Raw genomic sequence first — 18,910 nt, 5'->3', positions numbered from 1 at the left:
TGACACTCAAAAGTGCACATTAATTCATCTTCTCCGCTCACCTAAGCTTTTATATTCTTCAATATTATTTTTTACTGATTTAGGTATCGAAGCAGTGTCGCTAATTCCTGAGTCTCTTTTTGACCATTTTTTTGTTGTCTTATCTCAGGTAGGTAAATATGTCCAGGAAGCTCAATGTGTATCTTGTAAATTTGTCTCTTATATTATAATTGTCAAATAGAAGGTCTGACTATAAATTTAAGTCAAAATATCAAAATTGTTTGAATATTTACTAGTGGCAAATAGCCAATGAAGTAATTAACAATTAATCAGAGATAATTAATACTTATTATTAATTATTAATTATATACAACCTTAGGTTGTGTTTTTAGTGCTAACTTGTTAGATTATTTTTCACTCAATATTTGGCAGATTTTGATAATTTTGTGTATAAATATTCAGCCTAACACTGCTGAATGAGTTGGAATCCCTCAGCAAGTTGATTATTTTTTGGGTAATTAATTAATTATTAAGCATCCAATCTGGATTTTCTGACTTGGATTTTTATTCCTTATATGAATAAATAGATCTAAATTTTAATTTTCAAATTTAATTTTTCTATTATCAAGTTGAAAAAAAATAATACTATTTATATAGAATGAATCAATTTTAGCTGAATTGTGCATTTGAATTAGTTTGATGAATAGTTAAATCTCAAAATTTATAAATCTACAAAATTAATCATGCTTTATATGCTAAGTGTTGAAATATTTGACATAAATCACACATAATTTATCAGTAGCGAAAATGAGTCGGATATAGGTTAAATGAGTAACTAGAATTAATATCCGTTATAAATAGATAGTCACACCCATAATTGATATCTAATGAAGAATATAAGAAAGAGGGCTCAAAAGCCTCCTTCTTCCTTATTCCCGCGCCGTCCCCTTCTCAGTCACATCGACCGTGTCTTCTCTCGATTAAGCTCATCATAGTTGATTCGTAACCGGTAATACGAAAATCGTGGTTTCTGTTTTTCCGTTGCAATTAACTCAACTGGTTTCTGCACTACAAGAGGTATCCTGATAACCTGTATTTGTAATCTTTATATGTGCGATATAAACCTTCATTGATATAAGAGTCATAGATCTCGTGTTCTGTTAGTTTTGATCAGTGGGTAAAAAATACGTAGTTTTTGCATGCTATAATTTATATATATATATATATATTAGATCTATAATATGTGCTAGATCTACAATATATGCGGTAGATTTGTAATATATGTATTACATCTTTGATTATTGGGCATGTATACTTCTTTTTTTTTACGGGTTTTTATTTTAACGAAAAATGGCACTAGAATCGTATAGAACATTGTGGTTTTGTGATTTAGGGTTTCTGATTCAGAATAGTGCAAATTGCAGTCTCAACATAGAGTGTGTCACTTTCAAAGCCTAGTTTATGTTCATCGTATGGACAAGCAGAGCTCACCAGCATGATCAGAGATCCCACCAACCTTAGATCGTAAAAAGTTCCAGACAGATAATATGGTGTGAAGGATATGTGTATTACAAACGCCCCCTACGACATCCACACGCCAAGAATAGTCTTTCACCGCATGGCACATGTGTGACTCACGCACGGAGCACCTAGCCGTCTTGTGGGTGGTCCAGATGGCAGTGTTTGGCTTCCGTTTTTGGAAGTTATTGTTTTTACAACTTTTCTAATTTTCTAGTGTATTTTATTTAATTTTTGCACATACAAAATATTTATATTTTATTTTTTGTGTATTCTAAAATCATTTTAACTAAACAATTTATATATAACTGTTATAGTAAAACAACAAAAAACGAGGTTAAATTACATCAGCGGTCACATATGCTTGGACAATGTCTAAATAAGAATTTATCTTAATAAAAATAACATATATTTGATATTGTACCGATAAAGTCAACGTTGAAAACTTTCCAATTACACTTTCACCAAAATTCACGTGGATGTTTACTAAAGTCATTCATTCCATACAAACGATTCATTTAACCCTTAAAGATAAATTCGACTACTGAAATTATATATTTTAGTAAAAGGAGAAGACATGTAACAACTTGTATGTCACGTGGTTTTAAGTGAATTTACATGCCACTTACGTGAAATGATTAACTTGAGTAAGCATTCACATAAGCAATTTCGATGAGAGCATAGAAGGAAAACGTTTAATTTGTATTTATTGGTACAATATTAAAGATGTGTTACTTTGTCGATTAGATGAAATGAACTTTTAGGATCTTATCAAAATAGTCTAAACATATGTAACTGTTTGTGTGATTTTATACCTACCCCTCATTTTTATTGTTTTACTCTGAACAATGAAAATAAAAAAAATAGTTTATGATTGAAAAGTATCTAATGATAACTATTTTGGAAATAAAATCAGCTAATATCTACCAATAATAAGAAACAGTAAACATTAACAACTAAACCAAAATAATCCTAATATCTTTAGTTGAATTTCTTTCTTTTAATGTGTTTTTTTTCGAATTAGATGCAAATTCAGCCTTATGTCTCCGGGGAGGACCTCCAATCGGCGACAGACGGATATTTCTAATCTCAAGTCTTAACTCCTCAAGAGATCTCTTATATTTGCATTGTGCCTTTCATTCTGCTCCACGAGAGCTTTTCTGAATCCTTTTATCTCTTCAAATCTCTTATCATTGGATTCCATTATTTCTTGATATGGATGAGATTGAACCATTGCCAAGAAGAAATCTCCAAATGGAAAATGACTCGGCTCTGATACCAACTGATACAGATTAATATCGAAAAATGAGGGTTTTGGTCTTAAACCACACAAATAGTTTCTTCTCTAGCTAAACTAGAAAGAGTTAATCTCAGGTTTCACGGACTAAATCTGTAGGAATAATGATATCCCCAATGTTGAAGGTATAAAAACCTTAACAAACTTCAATACGAAGATAATAGTTTTCATTTTGATAAAAGTTGAGGAATTATAAAGAAAGAGATGGATTTATATCATCTCAAGACCTAAATGGCAATTTATAGAAAAGGGTAACTATATACAATAAAGGATAGAAATTTAAGGGATAAAATAAGGTTGTCTAAAAAGTACCAACCATGAGACGGTGAACAGTACCATGCAGGCAGCGTGTCAAGATTGTCCCCCTTGAACGACAAGTAAGCCACATCTTATACGGATCAAGTCATTATAGTCTCCTTGGGGAGCAAGTAACCCGAAGATGCATAACGCTAGATAAGACCGAAGCAATTAGACACATGGTACCGAAAAGACTCCCCCAGATTGACCGAAACAACTTAGAAAAAGAGGAACCGAACTAATCCAGTCGAGTTGTTACTTCTCTGTCCAGACTTGATATTCTAAGAGATGTCTTTATCACTCTCTTTCTTTTTGTACCAAAACTCATGAAAGAAAAGTTTATGAATTCAAATTTCATAATGGGTGAGTACTACATATGGGGTCAAAACATTCTTTTAATTTTTTTTTATTAATTTGAAGTAAAAGAATTAGAAAAGGCACTTAATTATTTCATTAATGAGTAGCAATGTTTATATATAATAGTACTTTGCTTTACTAATGTTGTTGCACAATAATTTATCAAAATCTGTTGTATCATATATATTTTTTCTTTAGCAAACAAGATACATGATTATAATTGATGCATATATAAATTATTATTTCTTTCTAGAAAAATAAAACAAAAGATTTTATGCTTTAATTTTTTATTTTTAAAAGCATAAGTATTTCAATTGAAATATAAATTTATAATGCATTGGCTCACATTTTACAAATGTTACACGTGCATTAAAAACTCGAATTATAAAATGTTGTTAAGTTCGATATATCAGGGACGGAGCTAAGGAGAAGATATCTAGCTGTCATATAAGATAGCGATGAACAACTATTTTCGGTTATAGCTTGACACCTACTAAAATTTATTACCTAAACTAATGTGTAATAGTCGACCTTTTGAGAATGAACATTTTATGAATTTTTTTAGTTATATATTCAGTGGCGGATTTAGAGGGGAGGCAGAGGGAAGCCGCCCCTCCTTATTGCTTTGTCTCTGTGGTTCTACCACTGTTAATATATATGACATTTCTCTCCTCTTTTTTGAGTATTTTGTTAGCTCTTGAACTTACTAAAAGTGATATATTAGTCAGCTGAATTTATTTAAAATGGTCTATTGACTCTTAAACTTGCTTATAATAATTTAGCGTCCCATGAACTTGGTTAAAATGAGATAGTTTTTAAGACACTTTGTAAAAAAAATTAATAAGAATTTCACCCCTCTCTCAGAATTTTCTAGATATGTCACTGATATTGTTATGCATAAAAAATAAATATTGGATTACCTTAGAGCTACATGGATTGATCATTTTGCGTTTTAGTCTGTCGGCCTTTGCCCTTTATATTATAATTGTGTTTATATTTTATTTGATTATATATGATGTAAACACAAAATAAAGTTAACACAAATTTGATCCTAAAAAAGGTTTCAAGTTCTTCATTTAGATTTTGGGGATTTCTTTCGCTTTTTAGCCGAAAAATAAGCTCATTCTTTACTTTACTTTGATTTTTCTTTATTGAATACATTTTTAAGCGATATACTGTTATGGTAAGTTTGATAGTTCCCCTTCTATTTGGAGTTTTTTTTTTCTTGTATTCTTCCTATATAAGTGGTCGTTGTGAGTCTCCTTATATGAGGGTTATCATGTTTTCCTTCACGGAAAGACATAAGAATTTTGTCTACCGTCACATAAATATTGACTCATTGAAAGATTATGAAGTCATTTTTAGAGAAAAATACTCTGAAATTCATTATGAGTGGAGTGCGTTTCTCGTTGTTATATCAAAAATAATTTCAAGCTCTGTCTACTATTATACTATCACGATCAATGATACTGAAGATGCAAATTCAAGCTAATCTGATGTACTTATAGATTGTAATTTTTTTTTAATTATGTTTGATTGGTAAATTAATTAATCATATTGTTTTAGTAAGTTAATAATGGAACTAATAAGCCAGTCAGATTCTTCTGAGGCAAATATATAAAGATTAGTTAAATTCATTTAACTAACTAATGTCAATTGAATTAAATAGAATCTTTAGGGGTTCTATTTATTAAATTGAATTAGTTTCAAGTTAAAATGTAATTAACTGAATCGAAAAGTACCTAATCTAAACAGGTATATATTTGCAGTCAGAAAATTAAAGCCCCAACCCTAGCATTCTAACTGTGATTTTTGCCCCCCTCCCCTCCCCCACTCTACTAGTGTTGGCCGAAATTCTCAAGTGAAGAACAAGGCTCGGTTGATTCTCTTCTATGGCTAGCAGTCCTTGAGACATTCATGCACGTGATTACGGAGTTCTCACAACTAGTGGAATCGCTCAGCCGTCTCTAGAAGAGACCTTTATGTAAGTTTCTTTACACTCTGTAAACAAACGTTTTGTCTGATATGATTCGAGTTGATTTAACACGATCAAGAACTGATATTTAGAATTTTTCGATTTGTAAATTCCGTTGCGCCAAACGATTAATTCTCTGATAATCTCTAATAGGCAGGGCACACACCGAGTGAATTAACTCAGGAGCCCTCCCCCTTGCTGTCACATGAGCTCCACACAGTGTGTGAGTGTGTGACACGTGGTGTGGGGCAGTTTAGGCAGTTTTTCCACACGTTCACCTTCGCTTTGTATCCCACGCGACTTCTTTTGTCATGACTCCAATCCTTAAAGGAGATGTCTGCATCAAAATTGTTGACCTGTGTTCTTACTCAAGTCATCCATTCCATGTGGACGCTCCATTTAACCCTTAAAGATAAACCCTGACTATGGAAATTATATATTATGTTAAAGAGAGAAAGAGAGGCATGGAACAAATTGTATGTGTTAGCGATATTTTTGAAATATGCTAATTTCAACATTGTCACGTGTGGTTAGGGTGCGGGCGTGCCAAAGAAATTATTTCTCAATTATGAAAAACGGTTACGTTTGTGAAATTGTGCGCCGAAGACATGAATTCTAAATCGAAGCGATTGGCGAGGGACGCAAGGATTGAAAAAGTCCCTCTTGGGTCTCTAGCGCCGTTATAGAAACTTTGCTAGATTGATTATTTTTATTTAAGCTAAGCGTACAAATTGAAGACGAAAAAATAAAGGAAATTAAAGTGCAAAATTGACGCGAGATTTTGGGAAAAATGATATTTATTGATATGAATAAGTGTTTGAATACATGTGTTCAAAGTAAGCATTAAAATGAAATAAATTACAATTGAGAAATCTCTATATTAAACATATAGGTAATCAATTGAATTAGAATAAACAAATCAATACAAAGAATTGAAATGCGATAAAATAAATTGAAATTTAACAACAAACTCGGAGACACAATAGCTATCTCGGATTGATGTTGAATTTTGGTGTTGGTGCGAGATCCTCGGAGAGCAGCAGCAGGTCGGGCCCGTACGGTATGTGATCTTTGGCAATGTCGAAACGTGTGGTAGGCAAATGGGGCAGATTTAATCTTTAACTTTGGGAGGCTCGTTTGGATGTTTAGAAACACGGAATCGGATGAGTAAATAGTCTAAATTGAACTTCGGAATGTCAGGAGCAAACTTTTATAAGGGGTCTAGGGCTAAAACGAACTTTAAAAGAATCTGGAAAATTAATTTGGAAACAGAGTTCTAGCTAAGAATTGAACAAATTAAGAGCTTGGGAATGCTAAAGTGAATTGAAAAGACTTGTAAAGAGGCTATTGGAACTGAATTTAGGCTAAAGGAGAGCTAAAGAAGGAATTGAAACTAAGAGAAATGAAGAACGAAAGGAAGAACTTGAAGAACTTGAAGAACTTGAAGAACTAAGAACAAAAGAAACTAGAGACTAAGCATTGGAGCTTTGAGAGGGGGTTTTGTGTGTTGAATGAGTGATTTTTTATGAAGGGGAGGGGGTCTATTTATAGTTTTTTAGAGTGGCGTTTTGATAATTATTTAGTGGTATTTTGGTAATTATTGGTCAACTACCCCTTATTTTCTCTCTAACCTTGCCCACTACCTTGCCACATCATCAACTTCCTCAACTTCTTCCAACTACCACTAACCTCCACTAACTTCCATGCCACATCACTCCACTACCTTGTGGTTTAGAGAAAATCTTAAGGTTTGGGCCTAGATGTGGGGATGGGGCTAAGCTTGTAGGCTAGCCCGTGGCTGTGTCCGGATGCGTTCTGAGAAATCGGTGATCGACAACGGGCTCCGGGCGAGAACTGACCTCTAATTCGCCGAGAGAAAGAACACGCCCCGCGTAAGTCTAGCTACGCCCTGCGTAGTGGAGCCTCTGAACCTGATGCGTCTTGTTGATGCGTTTTACGCGTGGCGTATAGGAAGGTACGCCCCGCGTAGTGGAGTCTCTGAAGTCTAACTTCTCCGGGTGCCTGATCTACGCCTCGCGTATGAGAAGGAACGCCCCGCGTGGTTGAGCTCCCGAGCTGTCCTTCGGAAGTAGCTTCCTCCACGCCTCGCGGGCTGGCTAATACGCTTCGCGTGTTAGAGTTATGCCCCGCGTGGTGCAAGACGTGCTCATCGGTTGGAGGTTAGTTTACATATGTATTTTATTTTTATTTTACCATTATTATTTTCTAGACAAAATATAAACTATACCCTAAAATCAAAACCCAAGCATTGTATATACATAAAATAAAATTTATTTTATTTTGGGCCAACAATTGCCCCCCTCTTTTGTGTATAAATTGACTAGAATTGAAAATTTATACACAAAAGAATGTATTTAGGATTTTTTGAACCAATTTTTTTATTTTATTTTATTTTATTTTGCTTCGTTTTTTTTATAAGAGCCTCGTTTGAGCTCATTGATTTTTTTTTTGTGAAAATGTGAGAAATAAAGCAGGAAAATTACAAAGCAATATGTACGACGAAATTATTGGAGATAATTTGTACAAAAATAAATAAATAATAACAAACTTGACCTCGTGACCGATGAATGGTTTGAGATCAAAACAGTTGTTCAGAACAGTTGTTTGATGGGATTAAATTTGATTCGGATCAAATAAATACCAAAAGCTTGGTTCTGAGATAATTGATACTCTAGAATCAGAGATTGCTTCTGAAAATGATATGGAAATGGCTTGAAGGATTCCAGGTTAATGAAAAAAAATGACTTGAAGCAATGATGATGAAAATTAATTTGAACACAATTGCCTTGAATTGAGGACTGTATAATGTTTATCTAAGCTAAATGGACTTCTAGAATAATCAGATTGAACTTTGTTGAATTTGACGTAGAAATTGGACGTGTCAGAATCATTTTAAAATTTGGATACACGAGTTATCTGATGTAAGAAAAATCAAATGGCAATGAGGTGATTTCGAGTGAGAAAATTGAGGTTATAGGAAATCGTTTTGAACAAAATGAAAGTTGAGAGTTATAATTTAGATATCAACGAAGAAATTGAGATTGGTTTTGAAGGAAAAGGTGGTTTATGGCGGATGAAATCAATTTTGGAAAAAAAAACTAACCAGAACAGTTGTTTGATGGAAATTATGATTTTGAGATCAATAATTACCAAAAGCTTGGTTCTGGGTATTTTAATTAACCGGAATCAACTAATAGACAACAAATACGATTTAGAAATGGTAATGATTGAGTGTTCTGGTTCGTGAGTTAGAGTTTGAAGCAAATGAAGAAGATGCGAAAACAAAAGTAGAAAATATGAACCAAATGGAAGCATGAACATAAATAATTTATTTTGAAAACTGAAATATTTTTTCTTTTTTTTTTTGTGCTGGCAAAAACGCCAACTTATTTTGACCATAAATGGTCTTATGGGCTATGTTGTAAGTACAACATTATGTTATCGCCTCATACAATAAAATGCTCAGTAACATCTCTACAAGAGGGATATGAGTTTCCATGTCTAGACTCTTATTTTCATGACTCTCTTTCCGCATAATAAAAACTATTTGTAAACTAGAGTCTAAATGAATAAACACGGTTAAGAAGTAAAAACCTTGTGACTTGTCTGGATGGTAGGACGACTGAAGTAGACTGATGACAAGTAGAATCATGGATTGCAAACTTGATCTTCTACTCGAGTTAACCAACTTCAGAGTGATCATAGGCTTTGGAAAAACATGAGTTGCTGGAAGAATCATTAGAGGTATTTCTGGGGTGGATTCTCGATTAATCTCTTGATCTTGACTGCCCCCCAAACCACGATCATAGAAGTTTTCTTCATCATGACTGAGTTGCGAATTACAATCATAGAAAACTTCTTCATGTGTTTCTGAAGCCACTTCTTCTTTGATATCACAACTTTTCATAAAATCTTCTGATTTTAAAGACTTCACAAGAATGAGAGATTCTTCTAGAATAAATTCTTGTTGAACCTCTTCCGGTTGGATGTCCCTCGGGTTGGATACCTCATCGTCTTGACTGGATTCTGAATCATAGCTCCAAGAAACATCTTCCTCATCTTCTTGAATTTCTACAGGTGCTTCATGGATGCCCCCCGAGTTAGAAGTGCTTGATGGGTCGTCACCCTCCCGACTGAAATCCGAATTGAGGTTATGAGATATATTTTCCTCCTCTTCCTGGGCTTGTACAACTATCTCTTTGTTCACGTCGGGACTCCCTGGAAATTCTATTGACTTTGGGGGATTTGCATCTATGGGCAATACTTCTAGAGCGGGTTCTTGTTGAATTGCTTCCTCTTTACTGCCCCCCGAATCAAGATCACTAGACACGACATCATCCTCTTCGCTGGATTCTGAAACGTAGCTCCTAGAAACATCTCATTCTTCTTTTTGAATTTCTATAGTAGTTTCGTGGATGCCCCCCGAGTTCGGAGTATCTGATAGGTCATCATCCTCCTGGCTGGAACCTGAATTGAGGTCCTGAGATAAATCTTCATCCTTGTTTTGGGTTTGTACAACTCCCTTCTCGTTCATGTCGAGGCTCCATAAAAATCCCATTGACCTTTGGGGATTTGCATATATGGGCAGTACTTCTAGAGTGGGTTCTTGTTGAGTTGCTTCCTCTATGTTGTCCCCCGAATCAAGATCACTAGACACGACATCATCCACTTCGTTGGGTTCTGAGTCATAGCTCCTAAGAACATCTCCTTCTTCTTCTTGAATTTCTATAGGAGTTTCGTGGATGCCCCCCGAATCAAGATCATTGGAAGCGGCGTCATCCTCTAGCATGGACCTAGAATCATAGTCATAGGGATCGTCTCCATCCTCTTGACTTTCTATCGTCGCCTCACTGTTAGGAATCTTCGTTTCTGGAAGAGTCGGGCGTGTGGAAAATGCTTCTAAGTGATGAAGTACTCCATCTTGGATGGCCCCGATACAGCCTTCAATGCAGACTCTAAGAGAAGCTGTTATATTAGCCCTCTGTTTCTCGAGTTGATCCAAAAGTCGTTGATATTCATCGTCCTTTGATTGGTTCTCCTCCATAAGTAATGATTCGATTTCTCCATCATCCTCAAGAACTTGGACTGCTTCCACCTCTGCCACACGGCTAGAATCCTTGAAAGAATTTTGGTCATAACTCATATTAGAGCACACAACATTTTTATATGTCTTATGCTCGATTGGAGCCATGACCGTACTTCTTTCAAAGCAAGATTGTCGACACGGACGATGAAAATGGAGGTTTTCATCCCTATAATTGCAAATATAACTATTTCGGTAATGAGGATTACTCATCCGTAGATGCTCCCATACTTCAATATAATCAGGACCATGTGGATTTTTATGGGACTCCTGGACTTGCTCCACGTAGCAACCATATTGATCATCATAAAATGACGCGGTTTGAACATAAGCACAACACTCACAGTCGATATCACGTTCATCACTGTGAATATATTGAATATAGCCATCAGTGTAGCACCTAAAAACGGTGTACCAATGGACCCATGGTACTGTTGTATTTATTGCAAAATGGCGATCTCGATTGAAGCCACCAAAACACACTGGTATCGTAGCATCCCTCGTATCTTCGTATGCTGTCCTCGTCATGGCTTAATTGTTATGCACCTATTGATATTCAGAGGCATTCTCCGTGGATAATAGAAAAAATGATTAAATTGAATTAGTAATTGGAGTTAAGCAAGAACATAAACAAAGATAACTACTTATTAAGGCAATAATAAAGTAAAGCATGAATGACAAGCTAAATTGAAAAGCTGAGTGTGAGAGAAAAAAAAACGTGTGTGATGGGTTTTGCAATTTTTGGCTAAGCTAAAAACAAAAGGTCCCACTGGGCGTGCCAAAAATTGTTAGCGTTAGCTAATAAATTTTGGTAAAGTGGAAGTGGGGCGAAAAAAAAAAATAAATGTGATATAAAAAAAAGTTACGGAAGAAAATAGGCACAAAAACGTTTTCTAAAATTTTTGGCAAAGCTTAAAAATAGGTCCCACTGGGCGTGCCAAAAATTGTTTTCGATATTTTCGAAATATGCTAATTTCAACCTTGTCACGTGTGGTTAGGGTGCGGGCGTGCCAGAGAAATTATTTCTCAATTATGAAAAACGGTTACGTTTGTGAAATTGTGCGCCGAAGACATGAATTCTAAATCGAAGCGATTGGCGAGGGACGCAAGGATTGAAAAAGTCCCTCTTGGGTCTCTAGCGCCGTTATAGAAACTTTGCTAGATTGATTATTTTTATTTAAGCTAAGCGTACAAATTGAAGACGGAAAAATAAAGGAAATTAAAGTGCGAAATTGACGCGAGATTTTAGAAAAAATGATATTTATTGATATGAATAAGTGTTTGAATACATGTGTTCAAAGTAAGCATTAAAATGAAATAAATTACAATTGAGAAATCTCTATATTAAATATATAGGTAATCAATTGAATTAGAATAAACAAATCAATACAAAGAATTGAAATGCGATAAAATAAATTGAAATTTAACAACAAACTCGGAGCCACAATAGCTATCTCGGATTGATGTTGAATTTTGGTGTTGGTGCGAGATCCTCGGAGAGCAGCAGCAGGTCGGGCCCGTACGGTATGTGATCTTTGGCAATGTCGAAACGTGTGGTAGGCAAATGGGGCAGATTTAATCTTTAACTTTGGGAGGCTCGTTTGGATGTTTAGAAACACGGAATCGGGTGAGTAAATAGTCTAAATTGAACTTCGGAATGTCAGGAACAAACTTTTATAAGGGGTCTAGGGCTAAAACGAACTTTAAAAGGGCGAAATTGAGAGTTGAAAACAACCGGATGAATCTGGAAAATTCTGGAAACAGAGTATCTAAAAGAATTTGAGCTGAAAAGATCGGCTTGTAAATAGAGTTTCTGAATATGGAATTAGGAAAATAAATATACTAGATCGAACTTCAGGACGTCAGGAACAACTTTGTTGAAGGGATTGGAAGCAAAAAATGACTTTAAATGGACAGAATTACGCTTTGAAAATAAATGGACGAATCTGGAAAATTAATTTGGAAACAGAGTTCTAGCTAAGAATTGAACAAATTAAGAGCTTGGGAATGCTAAAGTGAATTGAAAAGACTTGGAAATAGGCTATTGGAACTGAATTGAGGCTAAAGGAGAGCTAAAGAAGGAATTGAAACTAAGAGAAATGAAGAACGAAAGGAAGAACTTGAAGAACTAAGAACAAAAGAAACTAGAGACTAAGCATTGGAGCTTTGAGAGGGGGTTTTGTGTGTTGAATGAGTGATTTTTTATGAAGGGGAGGGGGTCTATTTATAGTTTTTTGGAGTGGCGTTTTGGTAATTATTTAGTGGTATTTTGGTAATTATTGGTCAACTACCCCTTATTTTCTCTCTAACCTTGCCCACTACCTTGCCACATCATCAACTTCCTCAACTTCTTCCAACTACCACTAACCTCCACTAACTTCCATGCCACATCACTCCACTACCTTGTGGTTTAGAGAAAATCTTAAGGTTTGGGCCTAGATGTGGGGATGGGGCTAAGCTTGTAGGCTAGCCCGTGACTGTGTCCGGATGCGTTCTGAGAAATCGGTGATCGACAACGGGCTCCGGGTGAGAACTGACCTCTAATTCGCCGAGAGAAAGAACACGCCCCGCGTAAGTCTAGCTACGCCCTGTGCAGTGGAGCCTCTGAACCTGATGCGTCTTGTTGATGCGTTTTACGCGTGGCGTATAGGAAGGTACGCCCCGCGTAGTGGAGTCTTTGAAGTCTATCTTCTCCGGGTGCTTGATCTACGCCTCGCGTATGAGAAGGAACGCCCCGCGTGGTTGAGCTCCCGAGCTGTCCTTCGGAAGTAGCTTCCTCCACACCTCGCGGGCTGGCTAATACGCTTCGCATGTTATGCCCCGCGTGGTGCAAGACGTGCTCATCGGTTGGAGGTTAGTTTACATATGTATTTTATTTTTATTTTACCATTATTATTTTCTAGACAAAATATAAACTATACCCTAAAATCAAAACCCAAGCATTGTATATACATAAAATAAAATTTATTTTATTTTGGGCCAACAGTATGTTACGTAGATTTAAGTGAATTTACATGTCACTTATGTGGAATGATTGACATGAGTAAACATCCGTATAAGCAATTATAAGAGTGTGAATGGAACACGTTTAATTTGATTTTATCGATACAATATCAAAGATGTGTTTTTTTATTGATTAGATGAAATGAACTTTATGATCTTATTGAAATATTGTCAAAACATATGTAACTGTCTACGTGATTTTATACCTACCCCTCATATTTATTGTTTTACTCTAAACAATGAAAATAAAACAATTGGCTTATGATTGAAAAATATATAATTATAACTATTTTGGAAAAAAATCAACTAATATCTACCCACTATTTTAGTAAACATTAACAATTAAACTAAACTAATCATGATACCTTTAGTTGAATTTCTTTCTTTTAACGTGGTTTTCTCTCTCTTGAAATTAGGTACAAATTCAATCTTATGATTATTAAAGGATAACTGATTTAGCCTCCATGTAAAAAATAATACAATCTTAAACTTGACGTTTACCAAATTGTGCAATTTCAAGTTTCATTAACGAAATATGAGTTTTTCTAATGTGCAATTTCATTTTCTGACCACTCTCTAACCTCTAGTTTGCCGGCCACCCAATGCATCTTGAAATTGCACAATTTTTGTTAATGAAAAAACCTCATTTTCCCTTAATAAGACTTAAAGGTTCACTGTTTAATAAACGTCGGACTTAAAATTATAATTTTTTTTGTATATAAAAACTAAATTTGTTCTTCCTCAATAATGATAGTAATAATTTTTTTTTTTTGGTTTACAATAGTAATAAATTTTTAATTTATCTTTTTTTCCTCTCTCAAATTTGGACAATTATAAGTGGAAAGTCCTAGGTTGGACCAATATTGGACAAACTACCTTTCTTTTTGTACCAAACTCCATGAAAGAAAAGTTTATGAATTGAAATTCATAATGTGTGAGTAGTACATATGGGGTCAAAACATTTTTTTATAATTTTTTTTTATTAATTTGAAGTAAAAGAATTAGAAAAAGCACCCAATTATTTCATTAATGAGTAACAATGTTTATATATAATAGTACTTTGCTTTACTAATGTTGATACATAATAATTTATCAAATCATATATGTATTTTCTTTAGCAAACATGATACATGATTATAATTGATGCATTCATAAATTATAAACTTTTTCTAGAAAAATAAGCTCACATTTTACAAATGTTACAAATGTTCGGATTATAAAATGTTGTTAAGTTCGGTATATTTAAGGACTGAGCTAGGGATGAGATAGCGATGAACAACTATTTTCGTTCATGGCTTGACACCTACTAAAATTTATTGCCTAAACTAATGTATAATTGTCTGAGTTTTTGAGAAAAAAGATTTTGTAAAATTATTTTTAGTTATTCAATGGCGGATCTAGAGGGGGCAGATGGCATCCGCCCCCTTGTCGCCTCACTCCCATGGTTCCATCATTGTTAATATATATGATATTTCTCTCATTTTTTCTGAGTTTTTTTGTTAGCTTTCGAACTTATTTAAAGTGATATATTAGCCACCTGAATTTATTTAAAGTGATGATATATTGACTCTTAAACGTGCTTATGATAATTTATTGTCCCTGAACTTTGTTAAATTAAAATGATAAAGTTTTTAGACATGTTGTAAAACAAAATTAATAAAATTCCGCTCACCCTCTCAAAAATTTCTAGGTTTGCCACTCATATACATAAAATATATATTGGATTACTTTAGAACTATAAGGATCAATGTTTTTGCTTTAAGTCTACCGACCGTCTTTTCCAATCATCTACTCTATTTTTTCTATTTTAGCTCCATTTTTTATATTCTACCCTTAATTTTACAGTTACTACAATGACAATCTTTCAACCATCTACTCCATTTATAACTTCTAAAAAGAATATTTTAATATTTTATTGTTATTTATTAATTATCACATTTATGTTTTTTATTAATTAAAATATCCAAAATTAATTTTTATAATATTTTGCAACTTAATGTTTTTATTTCATTAGAAATAAATTTTTTTTGAAAGGATTAGAAATAATTTATTAAAATTAAAAATTAAAAATTCAATTAATAATTATTATTTAACAAACTCTTCTGAATTATAGTAATATGTATTATTATAATTTTTAATGACAATAAAAAATAAAATTAAAAATTGATCCAAATAGTAAAAGTACATTAACTAAAAACATACAAGCAACTTATAAATCGGCTTGTTGTCTCCTATTTTCTTTCTGTTTTGGAGCCTTTTTCACTTTCGAATTGCTACTATCTAGTTGAGGAGAAAGAATGAAGCTTGTCTTCTATTTGAGCTTCTCCAATTACTTAAAAGCCCTTATATTTATGTATATATTTCATTTGACTATATATATGATATAATTAAAAAATGATAATTTTCTCGATCGTGTTTTGTCAATCGAATTATCACTACAAATTATATTATTCTACAAATTATATTATTCTGTAAGAAATTATTATCTCTACCAAACACATTTCAATGGAATAAGATGGAAAATTGCAAAAAAAATAAAAATAAAAATAAAGTAACTCTAATACTATATAATATAATATATATATATATATATATATATAATTGTATTTTTGTATTTTATTTAATTTAGGAGACAAAGAAATCTTGGAAAAATATGATGAATTTCCCATAATTGTGACTTGTAAACTAACCAACATATCAATATATCAATGGGACCAGTTAATTTTACTATAAAGTGCAAAAGATACCCTAAAAAATAAAATAAAAGATGTAACACGCGTACTGTAGGAACTAGAAACTCGAGAGGGGCCCACAGTCACACGTGCGAATAAAAGCCCAAAGGGAAGGACACATGGCCCTAAATTGATATGATATGACATGTTGATGTCTGAATAGGAATAGGTTGGATTTAAATATAATCAATGGACCTCTTTTATTTCCTTATCTTCTTCTTTCTCTCCTTCACGCTCTAAACAAAAGGACATTATTATCAAAGATTTATAATTTTTTTTGAGACCCAACGGGTACTTTATCCAGTGGCGAATCCAGGATTTGAGGAGTGGAAGGCAAAATTCTAGGTAAAAAAATTTTAGACAAAAAATATAAAATTGTTCAATTTTTTATGACAAAAAATGCAAAATTGTTCAATTTTTGGTGACGAAAAATGCAAAATCGTTCAATTGTCATGCATTATTTTCATGATTTTTTTTTATAAAAAACGTAAATTATAATGTTTCCGACTCGTAATCAGCCATTTCCGGAATTCTCGGATTGTTACGCATCAAATATCCCCAACGTTTTGGGTCAGTTGTAATTTTACCCATAACATCTAAAATTGTGCAATTTTACCCTAATGTTTGTAGCCAAGAGCAATTTTATCCTTAACGTTGATAAATTGGATCAATTTCAGACACTATTATAAAATACACTCATTTTTTTCTTTATTTTGCATCAATTGCATATTAATTTTGTAATTTTGCACCAATTTTACCTCTAACATTGATAAATTGGATCAATTTGAGACACTATTATTCATGACCGAGAAGACAGTTTGATGAATTATTTCTCAAATTGACCCAATTTATCAACGTTAGGGGTAAAATTGCTCTTGGCTTCCAACATTAGGGATAAAATTGCTCTTGACCCAAAACATTAGAGGTACTTTTGCACTTTAACCCTTATTTTTGGATTTAAATTTTTTTTTTTTAGTGGGATGAAGGGGGGGAGGGGGCAAATGCCCCCTTTAAACCCCCCCCCCCCCCCCCCCCCCCCCCCCCTACATCCGCCCCTGACTCTACCCGCGGGTACCCGACACTACCCGATCCTAATGGGACTACCCGTACCCTGTATAAAAGGGTATGGGACGGGTATGGGATCAAAACCATTACCCGTTAGGGTATGGGAAGACCCCATGGTACCCGGTACCCGCCATAAATTTTTTATATATTAAAAAATATTATTGTGTTTTAGATGTAAGATGCGAGATTTGAATACTAAACTTTTATTCTTTAACCATTAAGTGATACCACTAAACTATTTTATTTTTATTGATTAAGGTTCAGTTTGTTCAATTTTTAAATCGATGATTTATTAACTTTATACTTTGTTAAATTTGTAATATTTTTTATTTTATTTATTGATTCTTAACGGGTAAGGCTACCCGCGGGTACCCGTGAATTAAGTGGGAAGGGTATGGGATGCAAAACATATACCCGTTAGGGTAATGGGAAGGGTACGGGTAATTAAAAAATAAAAGGGTAAGAGTTTGGGTTGACACTACCCGCGGGTACCCTACCCGTTGCCATCCCTAGACCCACAAATAGGGATAGACCTGGTAATTATCGTGTTCGTGTTATTGTGTCGTGTTATTTTGGGTTCGTATCAAAAAGTGTAAACCCAAACCCAATCTAAAAACTTTCGTATCACAATCATTTTAACCTGTTCGGGTTAGTGTCGATTTTATACTGAAATATATATTAATAATAACTTGTAAAAATATAAAAAGATATAATAATATTTTTAAATATTTTATATCGTTTTTAGATCAGTATGTCAATACTAACCATTGAAAAGTTTATTAATATCATGTTAGAGGGTCATGTAATGTGTTTATAACAATTTAAGATGTTTGAATAATATTTGTAAGTAATAATTATAAAGTGACATAAAAAAACATGAGAGAATATAACAATAATTTTCAATGTTCGTGTCGTTTTCGGGTTCACATGTCAACCCTACCCAACCCAAAAAATTTGTGTGTCAGTTTCGTGTCAATCCAAAAATGACATACTACCTACTAATCTACACTCCAACACTAAAATTATGTATCGATTTCGTATCATGTGTACTTTTACCACCTCTAAATAAGGGTGTGCATTGGTGGTTATGTTGAACCGCATACCAAATCGAACTGAACCGATTGAATTTGGTTTTTCAGTTCGGGTTTTTTGACATTTCGGTTCGGCATGGGTTTGTTTGACAAAAAAAATTAGAACACCGAACTGCACCGAATTACACATATTTTACATTCTTATATATATTTGATTTTACAAGTTTATTTTTTTAATTATTGAAATAATAACCCAATATAGATATATTTTGAAAGTATTTCAATTTTTGTTGTTGTTGAGGTAAATTTAATGAGAAAATACAGTGGTTTTTATTTGTTTTTTTTAAACTTAATTCGGCTTGTTCGGTTTAAACAGAACCGAACCACATATTTCGGTTTTAATTTGGTTTTACCTATTATTCAGTTCATTGTCAATCATTTCGATATTCGGTTTTTTCGATTCGGTTTTATACCGATGCACACCCCTACTCATAAACAAATTTAAATTGCCCATATCGTTTTCAAGGAACTATTGATTGATCTTTATTGGTA

At 33.6% G+C, this 18,910-nt stretch overlaps 1 long non-coding RNA gene across 1 annotated transcript; it reads left to right on the top strand.

Annotated features, from left to right (window-relative positions):
- The first annotated feature begins 885 nt into the window (after positions 1 to 885).
- On the top strand, positions 886 to 1,758 carry LOC136217017 (uncharacterized). Its single transcript, XR_010683425.1, has 2 exons — positions 886 to 1,056; positions 1,404 to 1,758. It is a non-coding gene; the product is annotated as an uncharacterized lncRNA (long non-coding RNA).
- Positions 1,759 to 18,910: the final 17,152 nt, after the last annotated feature.

The sequence above is a fragment of the Euphorbia lathyris genome, chromosome 1 (genome assembly GCF_963576675.1).
Source record: "Euphorbia lathyris chromosome 1, ddEupLath1.1, whole genome shotgun sequence".
Taxonomy (NCBI): Eukaryota; Viridiplantae; Streptophyta; class Magnoliopsida; order Malpighiales; family Euphorbiaceae; genus Euphorbia; species Euphorbia lathyris.
This window is presented reverse-complemented; position numbering and strand designations above follow the sequence as displayed.